The following is a 15,399-nucleotide window of genomic DNA, read 5'->3' on the forward strand; positions in this document are numbered from 1 at the left end:
ATAATGAAACATAAGGGACTGTTCATTACTCATGAGGGGGGCGGGGGTGTTGCTACATGGGAGAGACATATCAAATACTTTTTTAAATACTGGGGAAGGGCCTTAGACTGATGGGGTAGACTATGGGTAGACTAATGGTCGTAGCTACTGTGACATCACCCATTGGTTTGTGGACTCCCATTTGAAGCTTCAAATTTGGCATTTCAGCCAGCGCCATCTTGATTTTTTTGGAGCCAGAAGTGACCATATTTAGACGAAAGGTTGGAGCTGTGGATGAGTGAGGAGTGGATCTGACTCATAGACTGTAGCAACACCTCACAGGCAGCCCATCACTCAAGCATGCCTGCCATTAAATATGCATAAATTTGGGGCTTAATAAAATGTATATGGGTGAGTTATAAGAAAATTAACCCTGTTCAGTTGTCATGTATGTTGAAATTAGCTATAGGCTACAGACCAAAACCGTTTTTTGCACCAGGCTGGAAACATGTTTATTTATGCTGTAGAGTTGGGCATATTAACGTGGGGATTTATGCTGTTTTGGAGCCAGCCTCAAGTGGCCATTTGATTAACTGCAGTTTTTTTGACACCTCCATGTTGACTTCATTTTTCAGTCTCGGAGGTTACCGCTTGAGAGGGACTTTTTTTTATAAGTTGGCTTAGGGGAGGGACGCAACTTTAAAGATGATATTTTGTATTTATTCTAAATACCATTTGAACCTCAAAACCCACTGGCAGGTTTAAAAGGCATCTTTACTTAAAAAAAAATCACACCATTTATCATTGCTAAAATTGTCAAAACAGAAGTTATCATAAGATTTTCAAATTTCCATTGGTCCTTGAACGCATCATGCACAACAAATGCACCAGTCAAGAAACCGAACCAAATGTAGGCTAAAAATTGTGATATTTCATTGCATTTTGCTTAAGATATTAGCTGTCAGGGCGTATTCACACCAGGATAGTATGGGGGACTCGGTTCAATTGGGCGGGGAATGCCCAAAAATTATACACTCATTTGGTTCGGTTCAATTTCACATTGCACTTTTTAATGCGGACCAAACCGCCTGAACAACGTCACGCAGTTACAAGAGCTGCTCATTTGGGGGTGGTATTGCCCGAAACAGCTACTAACAAGGAAGAAAGCATGAGGAAGAAGAAAACCCAGCTCATCAATCGGCCAGACAATCCATTGTGGGTGGACACAAGCTACTGCGATATAGTCCTCTGACCATATATCAATAAGCGCCTCCACCTCCTCACTGCTCCACATCTGCCCACAATACATTTTCCTACTTTTTCTTTTTTTACCTCTGCTTCTCCCAGTTTGCGCTGTTGGCTTTGTTTCTCTTATACCCAAAATGCACTGCGCTCTACGTCACTTCCCCTCATTGGTTCACTGGATAGTCCGTTTGCATTTCCCACTGTAAGTGAACCTCACCAGGGTTCACTTGCAAGTGAACCAAGACCCCCAGTTTTTAAGTAGACCAAGGTGAGCATGAATGAGCATTCACACCACTTCAAATGAACCCAACTATCCGTGAAAGCGGACCAGGGTTCATTTAAAGCGGACCAAATAGCGCCAGTGTGAATGCGTCCTTAGTTTTAGTAATAATTATCAGTCCTGTGCTGTTTTGTTCATTGCATGTGCTTCAATCATGTGAATGAAAAATGGTTTGGGGGTAATTATGGTGAAAAAACACAAGTCACACCCTAGCCTCCCCCCCTCCCTTGATAAGTAAAGAACAGTCCCTAACCTCTGTGGAATCAACACTAAGACATAGGTCACTGGTTTCTTTTCACACTCCTCCTTGCTGCACCAAAATATTCTGTATACCCATTGAAATATATATATGTCAGTGTAAATTTATGTTATTATGGGGTTATATTTTCTGCCAAAAAATGCAGTATGCTGACAACTTTGCACAAACCAATACGCCTTTGTCTTCTGTTTCGCATTTCTGGTTACAGAAACAACATTTTAAGCGTATCAGCATGCCATTTCATGCTTTATTCAACATGCTAATGTTGGTTTTTCTCACTTTGTTTGTGTGCATTTTTTTCTTGAGTTTGAAGTCAAAAACATTTCCACATATGCAGTGACTCACTAGAGCAGGGCTGCCCAATTTGGGGCCCGCGGGACTGATTAGTTTTGGCCCGCGGCCCATGCTCAAATTTTCAATAATTAAATAATTATTATTTTCCCGCTGCCAGCAGTCGCAATATCTCTTTAAATATTTATTTATTGTTGCACTTCCTCTACTGACCACAAATCAGCATTGTGTTACATTGAGGGTAGGGTGGCGCTGTTTAGCTCCCGTCAGCTCAAATCTGGCCGGAACTGACAAGAGAGGGAGAAGATGCTGGGATGGAGGCATGGAGCGTGTGAGGAATTGGCACACTGACAAAAGAAAGTTTAAAAATTGTTGGGAACACGAGTACTTTTTTACTGAAATTGATTCCAAGGCAGTATGTCTAATATGCAAGCAGAGAGTCGCTGTTTTAAAAGAATACAATCTCCGTCGCCACTTCGAAACCCAGCATTCCCATCAGTTCTCAAAATACACCGGAGACGAGAGAAAGGTGAAGGCCGGAGACCTGCTATCAAAGTTAACCTCCCAACAACGTACCCTACTCCAGCTGTCAACTGTACAAGAGAATGCCACTCGGGCAAGTTATCAGCTTAGCTCCATCATTGTCAGAAGCGGATGACCGTTTGCTGTGGGTGATTTTGTGAAACAATGTCTGACAGTTGCTGCTGACACCGTGTGCCCAAATCAGACGCAGGCTTTTTCCCAGATAAGTTTGTCACAGAACACCGTCACCCGCCGTGTGGAGGATATGGCCGAAGACGTTCGGGGCCAAATTGTCCAGAAAGCAGGTCAATTTTCTGCCTTCTCCATCGCGTGTGATGAAAGCACGGATATATCGGACTCGGCACAGCTGCTCGTCTTCCTGCGAGGCGTTAATGAGGACTTTGAAGTGTGTCAGGAACTCGCAATGTTCTGCTCTGTATGGTTAATGTTTCAGCTGAAATTAATGTAAACACAGTTCAGTGATTTACAAGAAAAGGCTAAAAAGCTAAAGCTGTTGTTCAATTATATTCCTATTTGAAAATGATTGTTCAAGACAGTGGAGACTGTAATATATTGGTCTTGTAGGGACATGTTGTGTCCCATGTTTTTAGAGACATAGGCCTGGTACTTATTATTTTTCTGCTTTCAATAAACAGAAATGTTATTCATTTTCTAAATTATTTTGTATGACTGTTTATTTTGCATAGTTATATCATAGTCATTTAATTAAATGCACTGCAACATGAATGTTTAGTTTTGGCCTGTGACCCTCCACCCTGATTCATTTTTGGCCCTCCACTGAGAAGTATTTGGGCACCCCTGCACTAGAGGAACTGATTTTACTACTAGCACTAACAACCAAACTGGTCCAACCAGCAACTCAACTGGAGCTATTTTCCTCCAAAACTGCTGCTGGGCGGAGACACAGGTGCAGAGGGTGCTGGCATGTTGCCCACGCTGCTCTGCAGGCAGGGGACATTTCAAAACAGATAGAGATACTTTTCCAACCCAACTGTAAAGCCTGTCCGGGAGGGTAAACCACTACTGGAATCTGTGCCAGTGTTTTTCTTCGCATTCCTCTAGAAGATGTATGTTATAGAGAAGTTGTAGCAGAGGGGCAGTAATGAAAAACACTGCTGCAGAGGTTTTATTATAGCCTGATGTGATGCAAATAGAAATAAATGAGTAAAAGGAAAAGACAGGCCTGCATCCACTCAACAGTCAGCCGTCAGGAGTGTGTATGCACAAGTGTGTGTATAGTTCAAGTGCATTTACTGGTAAGTGGGTGTGCCCGTGCACCTTTGCATACAGTGTTTGCTCATTTGTAACTGTGTAAAGTAATTAGTGTATATAGGTGTGTGCTTAAAGCTTGTGACAGAGCTCTGACCCTGAGTAAGCCTAAGCTAAATGTAAATATATTATACCCATGCGTGCAGACTCGAGGTGTAAAGTTTAGAGTAATACCCATAAATCAAGCCATGCAGGAGGTGATTAATTCTGCATTACAGTCAATAAACTTACGAGGTGTGTGCAGCACTCAGCAGGAGTGTTCCTCTGTTATTTATTGATCTGTTTTATGAATTTATTGTTCCGAGGTTGATGTGCTATAATAATACCACCCTGCTCCCAGCAGGTATTTAGTGAGCTATGGATTGAGGAACACCCCACTGGGTGTATGATGTATGGGAGTATGACTTCCCTTTATTGTCCATTTAAATGAGGGTCAACTTCCTTTTAATGTAGACGACTTCCTTTATTTTTTTTCGTAATAGGCACATTTTCTGAAACAGTCAAAGTTCTTAAAGCGTGATCACTACATAATTTTATATTGTGCAACACAACATTTTATGTGCCATAATTCACTCCAAATGTGAAACTCGTGTTTCAAAATTAGGGGTATAAACCTCTCAGTGGGACCACTTCAACAAAGATTACATTTTTGCTTTATACTTAGTTGATGCATGACAATTAAAAGTGTGTCAGTGTGACAGCACAGTGAAATTGTTTCTTTATTTAAAACTACACCAATTCATACTTTTATATCACCAATGGATCAAGCTAATCAGCTAATTGTTTTGGTTCGGCTCACTGCATACTTTTTTCCAGCCACACCAGGCAGCTGTTTTCAGTGGGAAAAAGGTTTAATAAACCCACTGTAGCTCCCTGCCTTGTATCAAACAACGAACAAAGTCAGCAACTAGTTGGGGAACATAATGGATCATTTAGCAGCTAAAGAGTGGGTGGAGACCAAACTTGAGTTAAAAGGAGAATGAATGTTGGACTTGTTATGTGTCTGCTGGATGTGAAAGCTGTTTGCTAACATTTACACCCATGGATGTACACAGAGTACTAGATACAGTTTTGCAGGCAGGGTCCTGTTCATTCCTAGTTAAGTTGCTCAGTGGTGCATAAAGCCAAAAAAGTTTGACTTCTGGGTGTAAAATTACTCTGATCTCCCATGTCATTGGGCACATGGCACAAGACACTTTGCCCGCTGAGCTGCTAACCTGAATAGGGATAAAATCATATAATCATGCAGCTCTTCTAGACTTTAGAAATGTTATCGGACCGAATGGGTCAAATCTCAATAGTGAAATGAGTCATTTCGCGGGGGGTTGTGATGCTCAACAAAATTGGGGGCCTGGTTTTGCCCCACCAACTTTATGAGGCAATGCTATGTTAATGTTGTGTTTACTATTTGTTCTGCTGCCCCCAAGTGGCCAAAAACGTATTGCAGCTTTAATTTCCCATTGAGACTTACTCAGTTACCTGACAGTGAGGTCAATTTGATGGAATGGTGTCCATCTAAACTCGTCGTACAAACACCAGTTTCAACAAGTCAGCCTGACTATTCCTGGCTTACGATAAAGAAATCCACCTCCCCCATGTGCGTGATAGCGAGCCACTGCGATACACAAGCCAAGATAAGATTACTCCCTCACACTCTCTGTCTGTCCTCCCTCGCTCCTCTGCACTTTACTCTTCCTTCCTCCCCCGATTCTCTCTATATACCTCACCCAGCTGCCTCCATCTACCGTAACTCCCCCGTACACACATACACACACACACACACGCACACGCACACTCTCCCTTCCTGAACATGAACTGCAGAGTACTCCCCGCCTCTCCATCAGAAACACCATACCTCATCATACTTCTCTTTATCTCTTTCTTTCTGTTCCTACTCTCTCGTCACACCTCCTTTATCTCTCTCAGTCTGGTTCATACGGGGTTAATGCGTCATCATGAACAACCTGGCCCTGTGTAAGGAACACATGAATGTGGATATCCTTTGCAAGATAAATGTCTGTTGGTGTTTTAACATCATGATGAATTAATTACCATTTGCCAGAGTAGCTAAGATTATGAAGAATTCAAGGCATGTCACATCTTTTTTGCTGTGGCTGATACAAAAAATACAGCAAAAAAGTAATTTATGCAACTGTTAAGCTACTGCCTTGTATATTATATGTGTATTTGCATTTGTCTGATCTAATATGTACAACAATTATAAAAGTATGTGATAAAATCTGCAATAAATGGATAAAATCCCACAAAAAAACAAGGTCACCTCAATTTTGGTTGATGAATTGTCCTCCAATACGCCCCTGGTCTCATGTGAGGCACTTGAGTACCATGAAGGATCACTCTTAGAGTTGGAAAACTTCTAAATTAAGACAGGCCAAAGAGGAACAGACTTTTTTTTCTTCGTGTTTGGTGGCCATCTGTCAGAGTGCCATGGAAACCATGGGTGTTGGTTTTGGTAGCCACAGATGTCCAGAGGGGTTTGTTTGTTAACACAGATGACACAGATTCACTGTCTCATCTGATCCAATCTAATTTTGTCCCAAACACATGTGCACACAAACCAGTGCAACAACAAACGTGATGTTCAAACTTTAGAGGTACATGCTGTGCTTTTAACACCCATTGGCACCATCCAAAACCAGGAGTGTTGACAGCAACAGCATGAATTTGCCTTTGGATGTTTTTGTATGTCGTATTTGGAGCATTAATATAACAGCAAACAATTGTTTGCTCTGTAAGAATATGGTGGAAAAATGGCATCCTGAGCTGGGACTGAAGTCACGCTATCTGTGTGTGTGTGTGTTGTAATCTGAGCTTCTCTATGGTTTGTTGTGGTAAGCCAGTCCAGTCATGTATGTATGTTAGTGCATACGTGTATCCCACTGGCAGTCTGGTTCCCGCCTGGTTAACACTGTTAGCTCTGTCAGTACTGTTGTAATTGTTTTGTGCTGTTTACAGAGTTGGAGTTAGCTCCGAGCTGCCAGCTCAGCCATCTCCATGTTGTGAACTGTGTTCAGACCTCTCTTACGCTCTGAATTTTGCACAGAGCCCCTTTAAGGTTTATGATATTTATTTTTACATTATAGGTTGGCAAATACAGTTTGTTCTGCACAAAAGGCCATGCTTCTATTACAAATTGTTCCATGACTTTTGCATGTAAATTAATCATGGACCCATATGCAAAGATAAATGATCTATGACACTGTTGGTATTAAAAGCAGTCTCAGTTGAGATGATGCAAAGTACAAGCTATATCTCAGGATCTGAACAGCATGTACTTTATTTGCATTACTTATTTGCATTACATGAAGTGGTATCTCACAATGGGTAAGCTGTAATTTTTACATAGCTAATTAAACCAAAGCAGCACAGTATAAAATAATGTCATCTGCATAAAGATGAATTTAATAATCACACATGGAGAAGATGTATTATTTAATTAACCAATGAACAAACCCAAAGCTCAGAATAGATTCATTTGGTGCTGTATGCCCTCACTTGCTGGCAGGACTTCATTTTGTCTGTCTGATCAAAATTAATTCAGATCAGATGTCCCTACCCTCACACATTTATGTCTGTCTGATAAAAACATTTGAATCAGTGTCCTTTACGTGGCTGATAGCATATAATCCTTTTAAAAGTAAAGAACAATCAACAAAGACTTTTGATCCATCTGTGAATGAGGCCGAATGTTTCTTATTGTTTAAACCAGAAGTTAAATCATTTTAACACAGCTGACAGGACAACTTGGAAATTGTTAAGGTCACTTGTACACCTGACAGGGCTTATCTCCACATTTTGTAATTGCTGTTTGCAGGGGAAGCAAATAGCAGCAGAACTTTTGTAGAAAGCCAATATCCCTCTGGCTTAATGCTGAACTGAAATTAGATTACATGGAGGTAAAGGGATGGTGGATTTATTTTTATTGACTTTGACTACCTTCCAGAATTTGGCCAGGTCTGAGGAGGAACAAGTGAGTAAATTCAAGTCGTATCCTGACTTGGCAGCTTTGACTGCAGTTGTGCATTTGTTCCTCAAATGCCTAAATGCTAACCAGTGGGTTGGATCCCCTGTGCGGTCACCACCCAGGCTGTATGTTCCTCTCCTCAGAGACTACTGCCAAGTCAGGAGAAACCAGAGGGTTGGTCTATTTTTTATTACATACTTTTTAGTCATGCTAGACACATGGCTCAATGGATGGCAGCGTCAGTCATTCAACCGCTTTTGCCCAGGCTGAATTACTTCTGCAACTGTTGGATGGATTGTCATGAGACAAATTGCACAGACATTAATGGGAGATTAATCCTGCAAACATTTCCTGGAACAGGTCAAAGTTTTCACTCAACCAGTGTAATATCTAATCCCTTAATCTAAATATCTACAAGACAGATGTGGACATAACTTATGGTTCAATGGTTCTTAGAGAATGTATCGTAATGACATTGGTCATCCTCTGATGTTTCCTTTAGACCCACCAGGTTCACATTAGTTGCATCTCCATTATTAAAATTAACGTGACATCATGAGATCATTGCCATCTTTGTTTGGTAGAAGAGGATTGTGTATTATGTGGTCTGTATGCTGCAGAAGCTTGACTGCTTTTCAGTTTTATATCCTTTTTGGTTACTTTCAAAACCTTGAGTTACCTTTTTGATTGAAGAATATTGAGGCCAACATGGTGCTTTGATCATTTTGAAGCCCTTTCTGGTGATTCTGAGGCAAGATATGAAAAAAAAAAAACCTCATTCTGATCGGCCTTGAATCACGCCATAGGTTGTCTGATACCACAACCTTCACGCTCGCTTAAGAAATTGGTAAAGTACAAGTCTGAGTAAACAATTTTAAACTGTCCAAGCCTGGGCCTATAATCACTACCAAAATACAGACCAAATACACTGGCTTGGATTGTACAATTACGATATTATTATAAGTATGATGGGTAGAGCAGACATTAGTGTGATCTGACTTGGCGGACCAGGGTCTGTTTTGGTTGACACTCCCTTCGATGTTTACTTGATCCCTCTTGAAGGCCACCAGCCACTTTTTCCTCAGCTGGTGTGAGATAAAACTGGAGACTTGGATTTTTGGTCTTGTGAGTTGTACAATCAGTCACACAGCAGCTCTTTGGCATGTTGGCACATTGATGTCACATAGAGAACAATCTCAAATGGTCACTTTTCTGAGCAGTTCTTTGCACTGCTATAAAAGGTCTTGCAAGTGATCTTTCCTCCATCCCATAGTCGCATAGCAACAACAAACCAGAAGCTGACTTTGAAAATGACTTTGTTTAATGATCATATACCTGCTTAATTCATTCTCAAAAGCCTCCACTATACTTTGTGATGCTAATTACCAGATGTCAGCATGCTTAAACACTAAGCTACATTGGTTTACATAATATATATAATATTCTACCTGCTTCAGCATGTTAGCATTGCCATTGCAAGCATGTTAGCATGCTGATGTTAGCATTTTAATGACCTTAACAGCTGCACATGCTTGTTTAGGACCAATGACTATATAAATATGCACACATCTCCACTTCCTTCCACTTTACAAAAATAAAACCAAAATATCCCGGATGTGATGTCAGTTGGAACGAGAGTCTGCGCTGTGACAGTCTCTGCTGTAATGAGTTCCTGCTGTCTGACCAATCACAAGCACAGTGATGGCATACACAGCTGTCATTAATGACGTCAAACCCCATGTAGCATCAAATAACTATTTTTAATGGAACTTATCAGAACATATAGCAACATGATAAAAACTACCTGAAATTACAGAAACTATATTTGAGAAAATTTTATTTGACATGTACTTTTATCTTTTAGTTTGGCCCATGCCCCATCTGCTAACAGGGAGGGGGCGGGGTTTATGACCTATGATGTACTGCAGGCAGCCACAAGGGGGCAATTATTACTTTGGCTTCACTTTCGGGGAACTGTCATGTTGTTCATCTTTAATTCTACAGTTTATGTTTAGGACACAGAAATTATGAGGGGACAAAATTCTGCACATATGTGATGTAGCATTTCCCCTGAACAAACTATAACAAAGAACTCCTCAAGACACTGTACTGTGATAAATCAACTTTTATAAACAAATATAGTGTCCTCCCTAGTGTAAACTAAAAACAGTGGCAGCCTGGAAACCAATCTAAAACACAGTGTTTGCCTTGGATAAAGGTCAGCAGAAATGTAGAGCATACAGTCAGGTGATCTGAAGTCAATAAGCTGTTTTAGCTTATGTAACACAGTCCGCGTGGTCATTGCAGCAACACACTGAGACTCTCAATCTGTGTCATCTAATTCTAAAAGGAGCAATAGTTGATCTTTACTCAGCAAGATCTTTTCTGCTCTGCGGGGGAAGCTGACTTTATGAGTATAAATCAGCAGGAGACCATCCATTCCTCAGACAGACTTGATAGCTGGGCTTTGCCAAAACGGCCAAAAAAAGGGCACACTCTAGAATAATTTTAAGTGCTCATGACTCTGGGGTAAGTCAGCCGACAAATTTATCCCTCATTAATGATAATAATACCCTTCTAGGGCTATTTTCAGCCAACGGTGGTTGCCATCAGATACATTTTTAGCCTGCTTAAATGCTCTGTGCTTTTTTCCAACTCTTAGTTTCTGAGGGAAAATAGATGCTGGTGGAGAGACCTCAGACCGCAGCATGGAACTACGTCAGGCCCATTAAAACGCCAGAAGTTCACTAAGTATAGGGAGCACTCCTCACGTCGCACGCCGTTCCTCTCGCTCCCTCTCCTTCTAGCTCTCTGTTTCTCTCTCTTCCTGCGTGAGTGGTAGTTATGAAGTCCAGGTTGATTTGTCAAGTCAACAGGAGGCCGAGAGTTTAGTGTGATGATGTAAATTGACTGTCATTCAGTCGGTAGACCAGCTCGGCTGCTTCCAAACTATCTATTTTGTGGTTTGCATTTGGCCTCGCTAGCTGTCCTGCTTTTGCATCACTGCTGTGCTGTGAGCGCATTTTAGACAAAGTACGTCTATAGGATTGATGCAGAATGAGAAAATGACTTTTTTCCAACAATCAGATCACTTGTTTCAGGTCGCAGGTTGAATTTCTTTGGTAAAAGTTGCATATTTCTATGTATAGGCCACAAGGACAGAAAACAGACGCACAGTAAGCATTTTTAGCTAGTTTCCCCTCACACCATGACTCAATTTCTCACTGTGCCCCATTATTTCTGCTATAGATATATATAGATATTTTACACAAGCCACAAGGACAGAAATACAGAGGAAAAGTTGTCATTTCGACACACCCTTTTAACATGGGGGCGAGTGAAATTACATAAGGGAGTGGGATTCCCTGACCCTGCCACAGTGCACTGCACAGTGTTAGGTGGCAGTGAGTCAGTTTTACCATTACATTTAATTTCATTTTCATCATGGTGAAGTGGGTTTGTGCACAAACTCTGTCAGGACAAGAAATTCTACACTTTCTCCAACTATAAAACAAATAGCAATACTCACGCTATCATGGCTGAATGAGTTTTGTACACGAAGGAGACAGTTAATTGCCAATTCGTGTGTATTAAGAGATGTTGAAAACTGTATAAAACTTAGTTTACAAGACTTTTGTCTCAGTTATTCAAAGGCAGTAGCCAGTGCCTCTATTAAACCGGCAATTTCTCTGTTTCACATAATTTTCCAGTACTTTGATTCACTAAGGCTGCCAACAGTGATACAAACTGCTCTTAAAAGCTGAAATCTGTAAGCTTCCATACATTTGCCCTCTCTTTCAACAACAGATAATTTAAATGTTGTACGAACTACAAGGAAGACAGAGTATGAGGAGAATATGACTTAATTACGAGACTACTGCAACTTCACTTTAGGGATCTTTACGTATCTATTGGTGGGTAAGGTTAATGCTGGGATAGGCAGTTTCATTTTGATGTTATAAACTTTGAGCATATTGCAATTCAAGTGGTCTGAGAGAACGCTAGACTTCTTCACCTCCTCTTGGATCTGTTTTCAGGCTTTAAAATATCTAGCCTGTGACAGGAGACTCTGGCCAAAAAAACAAGCCATTTCAGAGAAAGGGTGTTCCTATTGGCTGTTATACAAATGAAGATGTGTATGCACGGCCCTTCAGATGATAAAAGACTAATTCAATGGCAGAGAATCCTGCAGAGAAAGTTGCTATTCTAGCAGTGGCAACAACTGTCAACTGTCAGTTTAAAAGAGAGTCTGACAACAAACAAAATAAAACTCAGTGTCATGTCACTATCAGCAAAGTGTGTCAGAGATGGTGAGAAAATGTTGCTAGTAGTTTAGCCTTCTGCTAACCAGCGCCAAAGGCCAAGACCTGCGGCTTCATGTTCGCTTTTATGTAGCTAACGTTAGCTAGCGCCTCAAATCAAAGTGTTTCCTCCCCCTATAGCTGAAAAAACACCAGCACCACTGCTCGTTAACAGACGACCACACAAAGTTATTACTACTTTTACTGAAATATCTTTACCTCTTCCACCTCTGCCTTATGTGGAGAGCCCCTAATTAAACTTAATTTCTCACCTAAAGAGCTGACTGCCAGACCTGTGACTCACCAGGAAGTGGCCTATCTTTTTGACCACTGACTTTATAATGACAGGATTGTGGGTCGTTTAGCTTGGGATATTTCTCGACCTCAACAATGAGTCTCTCGTCATCCAGTCTTTGACGCACACGAGACAGCAACAGAGTTCTCTTTATGCATCCTTGGTGAGGCTATGAATCGAGCTGCCACAGGAGCAGAGAAGAAGAGCTGCTATGGGAGCTGGCGTACAAACAGAGAGCAAGTGGGGGGAAAATATATTTAATTCCAGGGGCAGCAAGGCTGGAGTAGTACAGTGGTGTAAAGTGCCATGGAATGCCAACGCACGTCTAGCTGCTGCTGGTTTGGGTTGTACATTGAAAATAATACACTGCCTGGCCAAAAAAAAAGTCACCACCAAAAAAAAAAGGTCATACACTCTAATATTTCATTGGACCGCCTTTAGCTTTGATTACGGCACGCATTCGCTGTGGCATTGTTTCGATAAGCTTCTGCAATGTCACAAGATTTATTTCCATCCAGTGTTGCATTAATTTTTCACCAAGATCTTGCATTGATGATGGTAGAGTCTGACCGCTGCGCAAAGCCTTCTCCAGCACATCCCAAAGATTCTCAATGGGGTTAAGGTCTGGACTCTGTGGTGGCCAATCCATGTGTGAAAATGATGTCTCATGCTCCCTGAACCAGTCTTTCACAATTTGAGCCCGATGAATCTTGGCATTGTCATCTTGGAATATGCCCGTGCCATCAGGGAAGAAAAAATCCATTGATGGAATAACCTGGTCATTCAGTATATTCAGGTAGTCAGCTGACCTCATTCTTTGAGCACATACTGTTGCTGAACCTAGACCTGACCAACTGCGGCAAACCCAGATCATAACATTGCCCCCACAGGCTTGTACAGTAGGCACTAGGCATGATGGGTGCATCACTTCATCTGCCTCTCTTCTTACCCTGATGCGCCCATCACTCTGGAACAGGGTAAATCTGGACTCATCAGACCACATGACCTTCTTCCATTGCTCCAGAGTCCAATCTTTATGCTCCCTAGCAAATTGAAGCCGTTTTTCCCGGTTAGCCTCACTGATTAGTGGTTTTCTTAAGGCTACACAGCTGTTCAGTCCCAATCCCTTGAGTTCCCTTCGCATTGTGCGTGTGGAAATGCTCTTACTTTCACTATTAAACATAGCCCTGAGTTCTACTGTTGTTTTTCTTCAATTTTATCTCACCAAACGTTTAAGTGATCGCCGATCACGATCATTGAGGATTTTTTTCCGGCCACATTTCTTCCTCGAAGACGATGGGTCCCCACTATCCTTCCAGTTTTTAATAATACGTTGGACAGTTCTTAACCCAATTTTAGTAGTTTCTGCAATCTCCTTAGATGTTTTCTCTGCTTGATGCATGCCAATGATTTGACCCTTCTCAAACAGACTAACATCTTTTCCACGACCACGGGATGTGTCTTTCGACATGGTTGTTTAGGAAATGAGAAGCAACTCATTGCACCAGTTGGGGTTAAATAACTTGTTGCCAGCTGAAAGATAATCGCCCATGCAGTAATTATCCAATAGGAGGCTCGTACCTATTTGCTTAGTTAAATCCAGGTGGCGACTTTTTTTTTGGCCAGGCAGTGTAGTTGCGTATTTTGTTGCACAGCATTCGCCACCAGTGTTTTGGCTTTTACTCCCCGCTGCTTCAGACCACCTCACTGGAAGGAGAGTCGGCAGCAGCTCTTGAGGTAGCCCCCTAGTCAGTGCCCACAGCAACCCTCCAGCACGAATCCCAGTTCTGGAGAACCTCGATCCCCTGCTGGATCAGCAAACTTTCTGTTGCAATTACGGCAGGTCTGTCTCCTGAGCTGCTGCTCTCCTCCAAGGGAAGCAGTCCACAGCAGCAGGGCAGAGGCGGAGGGATCGTGGGTGGCTTGCTAGCTAATTCTTGTCTCATTTGTGACCTAATAAACAGAGAGCGAGCGGGGCAAAGAGGGGCTGAGTGAGTGCACTTTGTGCAACCCTACAATAAAATAAGATTAAATAAATCAAAGTAGGGGAAACACTGGGTTTCTGTATAAAGCACGTCCATATGCCTGTGGTCTTCCGGTGGGAGAGGCTTAAGACGGAGAGGGTTAGAGCTGCAGGAGGTCCTCTCCAGCTTTAAGTGTCAATTTGCCTTTAATAACACAACATTATCATAGCATCAAACCATGTCATAGAAACATGTACAAACACACATGACTTGCAAGTTTAATGCAAAAGGATTCATGCCCAAGGAAATGAAAGGAAAACCAACTTTGCCAAATGACAGGTGTTGTCAAAAAGGTGTGACAGTTTTCTTTAAAAGGACATCAGCTGATGTGACACACCCTCTGACCATCCTCTGGGAGGGTCACACCTTTTGGATGGCAGCAGCTCTGAACAGGTTTTATTTCTATAGGTATGACATGGCCATCTTACTAGTCCAGTTTTCACTTTGTGTTGAGATCATTTCAGCTGGTTATACCAGCCCATGTCATTTTATATTCCCTGCATTTATAGTAAATCCTGTTTTGAAGATCTATACTGAGTATTTATGTACACAAGGTGTTTGTGGTATGACCGAATGCACACTGCCAGCACACAAAGTGACATACTATCATGTTTATTCTGCGCTTGTAACCACATACAAGATAATGGTCAAAGATTACCTCAGAGCTTGAGGCGTTTGCATGCCACCACAACACAGCAGAAACAAGAGCAGGGTGAACTTTGTTCACATTACCCTTTGGCTGCAGCTCTTGGCCCTGATGTGGTGTGAATAGGAATATACTAGACGAGTTCTTACAATGTATCTCTGATAATTTGTCATAATGCTGTTTGCCAAGGGACTTTCCCTTTCAGACTTAACAAACATTATTCATACTTGTTGAACTTGCGGTGTGGATCCATATCAACTGCATTGTGGGAAAATATCTGTT

This window comes from Epinephelus lanceolatus, chromosome 23 (genome assembly GCF_041903045.1).
Source record: "Epinephelus lanceolatus isolate andai-2023 chromosome 23, ASM4190304v1, whole genome shotgun sequence".
Lineage (NCBI taxonomy): Eukaryota > Metazoa > Chordata > Actinopteri > Perciformes > Serranidae > Epinephelus > Epinephelus lanceolatus.